This window comes from Crocuta crocuta, unplaced genomic scaffold (assembly GCF_008692635.1).
Source record: "Crocuta crocuta isolate KB4526 unplaced genomic scaffold, BGI_CrCroc_1.0 scaffold407, whole genome shotgun sequence".
In the NCBI taxonomy this organism is placed as follows: Eukaryota; Metazoa; Chordata; class Mammalia; order Carnivora; family Hyaenidae; genus Crocuta; species Crocuta crocuta.
The window spans coordinates 1859050-1868793 of record NW_027551557.1 but is presented as its reverse complement, the minus strand read 5'-3'; positions in this window follow the sequence as shown (position 1 = coordinate 1868793).

Genomic DNA, 9744 nt, shown 5'->3' with positions numbered 1-9744 from the left:
CACAGAGCTAGATTTTAAAGGAAGTAATGATAGGTGATTTTATTTCCTTCTTTGTCCTTTATGTATCATCTTAACCAGTTTTAGTTAGTAGACATTTTTGAAAATCCTATTTAAATATTTTATTTAAAGGAGATTTTATTTTTTATTTTTAAAATGTTTATTTATTCTGACCCAGTCAGAATGAGTGAGTGGGGGAGGGACAGAGAGAGGGAGAGAGAGAATCCCAGGCAGGCTCAGTGCTGTCAGCGTGAAGCCCAGCAGAGGCCTCCATCTCCTGAGCCATGAGATTATGACTTAAGCCTAAATCAAGAGTCGGACATTAGGGCCGCTGGGGTGGCTCAGTTGGTTAAGTATCCTACTTTGGCTCAGGTCATGATCTCCCTGTTGGTGGGTTAGAGCCCCACGTTGGGCTCTGTGCTGACAGCTGGAGCCTGGAGCCTACTTTGGATTCTGTGTGACTCCCTCTCTCTCTGCCTCTCCCTTTCTCGTGCTCTCTCTCTCTCTCTCTCTCTGTCTCAAAAGTAAAATAAACATTAAAAAAAATTAAAATAGGCACTCAACTGACTGAGCCACTCAGGGGCCACTTAGAGGAGCTTTTAAACACTATTTTAACATTAAAACATTTCTTCCATGTGATTTTCTATTTTTCTTCTTTTCTTCCTTAGCAAATTTGCTCGGTAGAGAAAACCAGTGTTCATAACCCATGTTTAGTATATCAAATAACTTCTTTTCAGAAAGTGACCATGTAATTACCCTAGCTCTTTCATTCTAATTTAGTTCTTTGGTTATGTTTTTCTTCTAACTTTTTTTATTATTTTTGTGTCCATTTATCACTTATTTAACAGAAATTTATTTCAGTACTTATTACCTGTCACACATAATTCTTGGTTCTAATCTGTCATTACTGTTTTATTTTCTGTATTTGCCAAATCATTTCCTCTATACGCATTTATTCAACAAATTTTTTTCAACAACTACTGTGTATCATGCATTATTCTAGGCTCTGGGGAACAGAAAAGGAGAACCAGTGGAAAACCCCTGTTCTCATGGACCTCACATTCTGACAGGTAAAAAAAGACAGGAAAAGAAATAATTAAATACATAGTGTATTAAGATGAATGACATGTGGCGAGACACTCAGAAAAAATGAGGGTGGGGCACAATTATAAGATAGGGTATATCAAGGAAGGCTTTTCTGAGGTGATTTGAATCAAGACTTGAAGGAGCTAAGGGAGCAAAGGGCTAATGGAAAAAAAGAAGTTTTCAGATGCTCATATCTTTAAGTTACTTAAAATAATTCAACAACAAAAATTCTACATTTGCCAAGTAATCAGAATTTCATTTTTATTATTTGAGTTTTGGATGAACAGAAAATGATTATTTTGAAAAAAAAAATCTTGAAATACACACAAAACTCTGAAATCTGATTTTTGGAAGAAGATAGATTTCATCATCAAGGAATCCAGAGGCCTAAATTAATAGAAAGCATGTGTCCAAGACAGAGATCCTTTTCTGAAGGCAACAACTTGATCTTAACAGCACTTTAAACTCTTAAAGAATCATAATAAGGCAAAAACACACTAAGTTAAATGTTGATGAATTAACTCATTGAAAATTGATGANATAGAAAGCATGTGTCCAAGACAGAGATCCTTTTCTGAAGGCAACAACTTGATCTTAACAGCACTTTAAACTCTTGAAGAATCATAATAAGGCAAAAACACACTAAGTTAAATGTCGATGAATTAACTCATTGAAAATTGATGAAAAAGGTGAAAAAGTAAGTGGTTCTTTATAAAACCTCTCCTGAAATTTATGACCAAGAGATGGTAACTCATCTTTATGGCATCTCTCTTTAATAGATGATTAAGAAGAAATTGTCTTCAATAGCTAAAAGTCCAGATGGGTTTCTATTAAAATCTCCTACCGTGCACTCATTGCTGTGGATGGCTTCCTGTCAGAAAACTGTGTAAATTAGCAGCTTGATGTTCTAAGACTGAGTTAAGTGGTCTGTTTCAGACAGGGAAAAATTTATGGTGTGAAATACAAATGCTTAAGAAATCATAAAAGTATTCCATTTTCTGAGGTTGATTTTACATTAACACTTGGCCTATCATACAGCTCATCGTGTCTTCTCTTGTAATCAGGAGGAAATGGGTTCTTTATCTCAGAGAAGCACAGGAAGTTTGTAATCTTTTTCACAAAAAGAACCTTGTAATAGGATGAAGAAGGGGGTTAAGAAAACAATAGATGTGTAAATGTCATTGGAGGGTATACATCTGTAAACCATTCTCTTCTGAAATGTTGGAAAGATTGCAATATAAATACTGCTTCATCACATGTTTTCCTTTTGTCTAGCTCTTCTGTTGTCTGGAGTCTCGTGAGATGAAATGCACACCCCAAAACAGCATCCCCTATGAACCACAGTGAGAGGATATTACACTATTTTGTGGCCCTGCTCACTCTATTTAGTCCCCGGTATTTTCTTCCACAGGTGTCAGGTCTGGTTCAGGGATGAAGCTCAAAGTTAAAACCAAATCAATTGCATACACAGGTGGCTAGACTAGAATGTGTTTGAATCTGAAAACCAGAATAAATGTTTTATGTTAGAATGCTCCCAGCAAGTAGTAGGAAAAATCTTCAGGGCAAAATGATGCCAGCATAAACAGTCGTGGGCTGCTTTGAATGCAGTTGACCCTTTTCACTGCTCACTCCTTTTTGCAGGTTTACTTTGCTGTTTTTCAGGTTTAGCACAAAGCAGAGAAAATGGAGTATTTTTGAGTACAAAGGAGGGTCATAGTTACACTGTCTAGGAATGAAAATCAAAACTGGCAAATGTTTGGGGCACCTGGGTGGCTCAGTTAAGCATATGACTCTTGATTTTAGCTCAGGTCATGACCTCACGGTCCGTGAGTTCAAGCCCTGCATCAATCCTAAACCCTGCTTAGGATTCTCTCTCCTCTCTCCACCTCCCCTGCTCATGCTCTCTCTATCTCAAAATAAATAAATAAATAAATAAATAAATAAATAGACAAATAAAACAAAAAATTTTAAAAAACTGGCAAAGATTAATTCCATTTGCAAAATAAAAAAATGCATGTAAATAAATATACATAAATATATATGCATTATACATGTGTATGAACAGTGACCAAGTCTTACACACAGTGCCTCTGCGGGTGAAGCAGGTTCCTCAAACCAGTGAGTTGAAGACAACTGTGAGCGATATAGCCTGTGACATACATATTCAAAAGCCCAGACGTCACCAAAATGTGTCAGCTACTACAAATTGGCATCTCTGTGGGACTGTGAACTCAGTGTTGTCAGCTCTTTTAAAGAAGAAACCCAACCTCTGATTCTCTGTGTTGTGTGTATGTGGAATTTTCTGTGATTTTGTTGCTTATTTTGACTCTTAGAGAGTCAGATTGGGATTTTACATCTAGGAGTGTAGTAAAGGCTCTTGATGGTCTTTGTCTCACACCTACAAGCCTCTGATTAAGAGGTAAATGGGCAGACTAATAATTGCAGCAAATTTAGCACAGTCTAGGCTGGGCTTTGTGTTTCTTAGTAAAATTCCAGTTAGTTATCTTTCTAAAGAAAAGGAATATTTATTTTAATTGAACTAATATTTATAATAGCATTTGTAATTAAATTTACATTTTTAAAAAAAAACAGACTGTTAAAAAAAACATTGTTTTCCTTGAAATCTCAGTATCTTAGACCTCAGGGATTTTTCTATTCAAGTTGCAATAAAATTCTAATGACCTTAATGCAGTAATTCAGGATGCAGTTTACCAACAAGTAAATTTGTAATTATTTGTGTTAATCTTGAAGATGATAGTAAGTATGTTTTATACTTTAAAGGAAATGCTCATATAAACTACCAAGGATTTACTGGGTGAGGATGATCTAGGTTTCTCAGAGCAAAGAGACATCTCAGTTCAGAAGAGTCCAATAAGTTTTTGTACAGAATTGAGAACTAAAAGGACTCTCTCTCAGATAGGGGTCCCCCAACATGGGCTGATCAAACATCAGGGCTATATTCAGGAGACCGAAATATGATAATGGAGTCCAAGAAGAGCCATCTAGAGTTGTGAATTCTGTTTCTGGCTCTGCCATTATTTCATTGGATTAGCTTATTCACTCTAAGTTTTAAATAATAGAAAGCCTGCATCACACTTTTTAGAAGATCTTTAGTTAGACCATTTTATCAAATTACATTTAAAAGGGGTGTTACTTTGAAATACAGCCTTGGGGATGAATGATATAAGGAGTTGGACTAGGTTTTTCTAAAGCATGTTTAATTGCAAAAGTCTAGGATCCGTGTAAAATGTTATTCTAACTTGACCCAGACATTAACCATTATCTGGGTAGGATTTTTAATCTCTATATTATGAGTCTTATGAATAAAGATCAAGGCAGGTCCTGTGCTAATTTCTCTGCCTTCATACAATGCTCCTTCTTAGTCCTGCAGCACCTGAACGTATCTTGGCAATTCTTTCCTCTGTGGAATGTTTTCTGACATTCACTTAGAGGTCACCAAGAATATGTATGTAAATGGAAAAAATAATTGGCACATATGGAGAATGGAAAAGATAACTAGCAGAAATTCAAGACTATTTTCCATTTGGAAAGATCAACTTCTGCCATCAAACAGATTTGGTCACATACTTCTGGTTGGTTCCTGCTGACTTGTCTTTGTTTATGCTTAAGGAAATATGGGAAGAGTTACTAAATTAGCGAGAAGACCACTGGGCATAGGCCTCAGATTTCTATTATCTATAAATATTTATCAAGCACATGCCATATGTCAGGCCCAGAAGAGAATGTGGCTGTGGTATGAGATACTGGTGTTTCACTTGGAGCTCTGAAGCTAGAGGGGGGTGAGGTGTAGTGTGCGTCCAGTTCAGTCATGATAAGACTTCACTAGAGGCCAGAGGGCCTTCATGGTGGAGATAAAGGCCTTTGGAGATGATGGGAGGAGGATGTGGTGAAACTTCAGGAAAGAGTAGACAAAATGAACAGTGCTTTTCTGACTACCGAGGCTTCTGGTGATGCTTCTCTGTTAGACATGACCTAGTGTTTCAGCCTCAGCCATAGTTGCTCTTTCTCCTCTCCCTGGGACCCCCCCCCCACACTATAGGAATCACTGCAGTCCTCTGATACTGTAAGAACAACCCCTTTAATATAACACTGTTTTCCTGTGCAGAATCTTGCTGAAATGAGTATCAAAGGAATCCTTGAAATGGGATAAGAATCACAAAAGGAGGTTCACATGAACCCTAATTTATTATATGTGAGGAAAGTGTGTGTGGTGTGTGTGTGTAAGAGAGAGAGAAAATAATTTTGCTGTTTTGGAGTCAGTGCTTGCCACCGTTTTTCTCTCTGGAACTCCTTTTATATTCTAGTTGTAGGCAATAAACTTCATATCTTTTCTGGAGGAGATTCATACAAATAAGAAAGCCTGGGTTCAAATACATGTTTCTGCACTTATTAGGCATATTAGACCTTCTGCAAGACACTTAACCTCTCTAGGACTCATGCCAAAAAATAACTCAGAAAATTTTAATTGAGTACATGTAAATGTGGTCATAAGGGAAAGAAGTTGATAGCTGGTCATCAATGAGAAAATGAAAATAAAGGGATTCTAAGAGAGAGGGGATAGGGAAAATTGCAGACAGCCTAGTAACAGCAAATCTTGCTTTAACATTTTTGTTGTCATTATAGTGATTGCTTGGCAGCCAGCAAAGAGGCCACTGTCTTTATCGGTGCTATGTCTTTGTGCAGGCTGTTCAGGATCATTTATAGCCACAATTTCAGTTGTTGACACATTTGAAATACTCATTCCACACTAAAACACCCTTGAGGGTTAAGCTGTGAAGTATTGCATGATATACCATTTTTGGTGTTTATGTACCCTTCTGTTAGTACTTCTGCCTTACCTGCACCATGTATTACATCACCATTTCCTGCTCAATTTCTTCATATGTCCAATGAAGTTAATAACATGTCTTTGGGTTTTTATGACTGTTAAGTGAGATATTGCATACAAAGCTCTGAAAATAGTACTTGGCTCAAAAAAGCAGTCAGTAAATGCTATTTCAGCATCATCACTATCATTGTCATCATTATCCCTATAGAAGTACCTTGATTTATAGAGCATAGAGGAATTATTTATTTTTCAAACCCTAGAAAATACTCTATTATAGTGTCCATGTCTTGGCTGAAAAAACCTAATTACCTGCCTGCATCATCCCTCCCATGAAAGCCTAAGCAAAAGGACTTTAGGAAGAGGTCTGTCAAATCTCTTTAATAACAGCACTCTTTGCTCATCTCAAATAATCAAAATCTCCTGGTCTGTAAGATGAATTGTTCATGGATCTAGCTCTAATTTCCATTCATTTTCTACTCTGATGGCACAAGGCACTTTCAGAAACATTCTGGAGTCAAGTCTCTAAAGGAAGAGCAAACTTTGCACACATCATCCAAAAAGCCCACAGCAAAATACCCAAACCAGTTATTCAAGAATGAAATTCCATATCATGAGCAAGGAGCTCAAACTTTTTTCCATCCTTCCTTAAAGTGAAATGAACCTCACCTGCCAGCACTCTTGTTAATTTCTCCAGTAAAACACAGTGTCTACTTGTGGCCAAAAGCCTTGACCACATCACAGGAAAAAATAGTCAGCCGTAGAGTGTTCTTTGTCTTCCTCTGTTGTCACTTACTTTATTGGAGTCTGTGGAAAAGAAATAACAAAACAGAGTTTGAAAGACTAATATAAATACATTTTTCTTTCAAAACCATTGTTTGTACTTTGTTTTGCTTTTGATTTCTCTTTGCCTGAACTTCTCTTGGAAAAGTCATTGCTCTTGTCCTGAAAGTCCATGAAATACTATTCAATTTTCCAAATTTACTTTATTTCTTTTCTCTCCCCTTCCCCTTATTCCTTTCCTCGTTCTTCTCCGTTTCTTTCTCTCTTCTTTCTACTTGATTCTGGAGGTAAAATTTAAAAAGAATTCTGTAGGTCACTACTATTTATGATGAATAGTTATGGCAGATATCTTCCCTTCCTTGGGCACAATTCATGGTTTCATTTACTTTACCAATTACCCTCAGACTCTGCTTTTGATTTCTTCTGGAGGAACGCCATACAACCAGGCTTTTGTTTGATCTTTAATTCTGCCTACCTGATAGTTCTCTGACAAAGCAGGAGGGAAAGTACTCACTGAAATCTGGTTCTCCTCTCTTAGTACCGTATCATAGGATAGATAGCAGCGACTTATATTAGTACCAGAAACACATACAAGAAAGTCAGAGGTGCAAGGAAGACTACTTGGTTAAAATGCATTGAGGATTGACTGTCTGTTGGGCAAAACACAAGAGTTCTATGTTCAATGATTTGTTTAAAACTCCTACCAGCCCTATTTTACAGATCAGAAATTTTATGCCTAGAGTTTAAATGTTTCCAAGAACCAAATCTACAAGTTTGTGTTTCTGTGTGCTCAGATGTACCACTTCTTATACATTACTTTGCTTTTTAAGGTACCTATTCAGTCATCATTTGAGGAAACATTTACATGATTTACTTGAAGAGTAACATGATCTGAGTATATTTTCATTATCTAACAATTTTGTGTACTTTGTCATCTCAAGTTCCTTATTAGAAGCTTCTGAAACATCGAATAAAGCTGAAGAGAACTGTTATTAGGTACTCATTGGAGGACTTGCTGATGCTGATTGTTTCTTCTCTTTGTCTACACTTAGGATGCAGTAAATGCTTATTCACTAACTCATTTCCACAATTACCTCATTAGCTAAGAAAACGTTCCCTTCACAGGCATTTAATACTTTTAAGAATTTTTAAGCTCATTCTGGATCGTTATCATGTCATTGACTTCTTACTGGCCTATAATTGCCTTAAAAAAATCACACTATGAAGCGTGCACCAGTCTATCATAAGGGAAATCTGAATTACCTTTGTTTTGTTTCGACTCTTTTGAACTTGGGTAGATCACAGGGGATCAGTTTGTATACATGTTGATTAGGCATAGTGTCTGCTACTCTGATGACTACAAGGTGATTGTGAGTATTAAATATTCGAAGCTTTATGCTTTGGGAAAAATTACAAATAGCTTTTCAGTACAGAGATTTTATTTCATTGTGGAGTCCTTCTATAGGCTTTTGACAGCTTTCCTTTTCTACGGCCAGGTGCTCAGGATGGAACCAAGAAAAACGTCAAGATTCATTTCCACTTAAGGGTTACCCAAAGAAACTCTCCCCTAATACTCAAATCAGAAATTAATGAGTAAGATTTATGAAGAAGTTTATTGCTTGATTATTCTGTGAAAACAAACAGGGCTGTAGTTGGAACAGCAGCTGCAAGTGGAAACAAATCTTTGGTGTCACAATAGTCAATAACATTTTGATTTAAGTACATGGCAGACATAAATCTGGGCATTACAAGTTCAAAAGTAAGTTGACATTTCTTATAGAGATACCTTACACTGCTCTTTGTGTATTCTGAATGCAAGCTCTTAGACCTTCATTAATCCAGATGAGCTTAACAAATGACTGATGTCTGACCTGAAGTTTTGCCCTTTGATGATTGAAGGCAGACACACTGATGTGTGTTGTTGCATAAACCACTCAGAGAAATGACCCTATACATCTCGAGCAATAAAATATATTACAAAATAAATAGATCATGTAGTAAAGACAAGTTACAAATGCAATGCATTTTTTTCATGATTTGTAAAACATCATGTTGCCCTGACTAATGCTTTAGTGTTTTAGATGTAACTGGCATTAGCTTGAGAAATACATCAAATGGCCTCTTGCCTTTATATAATATGCCAAATCTAAAGACCCAGTAATATAAAAGGGCACCTGAATGTATTGCCTTCCTACACTTGTGCCTCAAGAAATAAAAATGTCTTGGGGCACCTGGGTGGCTGTCGGTTAAGCGTCTGGCTTCAGCTCAGATCATGATCTTGCGGTTCATGGGTTTGAGCCCCGCATCGGGCTCTGTGCTGACAGCTAGCTCAGATCCTGGAGCCTGTTTCAGATTCTGTGTCTCCCTCTCTCTCTGACCCTCCCCTGCCCATGCTGTCTCTCTCTCTCTCTCTACCTCTCTCTTTCTCTCTCAGAAATAAATAAAACATTAAAAATTAAAAAAAAGAAATAAAAATGTCTTTAAAAAGTGCCCTGGGCCAATAAGGGTGACTACATTAATTACAAAGCTCTGTAGGTAAAATACAGCAGCTTATTCTCCAAATGGAAATGGACTAGATCCCCAGATCAGTCTCCCAACCTGTCAAGTTCCAGAGGTAGGGAGAACTTCTTTATGAGGCTTTTTGCAACATGTGAAAGTTAAACATGCAAAAAAACAGGACTGCCACTTCTATTCTGTCTCCATTGTAACAATGACATAAGTCCAGCAATGTGTCAGGTGTTGTATTCTGGTGGATATTGCAGTACCTTCCAGGTAGAAAGAAATGTGTTTGGGGTCAGATGTACTAGGTTTGAATTTCCATGACACTAGATTGACCATGTCCCTACCCCCACCCCAATCCCACTTCAGAATGCTCTTCCTACTCCTTAGTCAAAAGTGGCAGCTATCATTTGTATTGTCAGGAAGCTTACAACCTGGAAGGGAAAGACAACACACATGCACAAATAATGATGACACAGGGTTTTCATGATGCTATGAGAGATACACAAAGAACTTGGGAAACATCAGAGAAA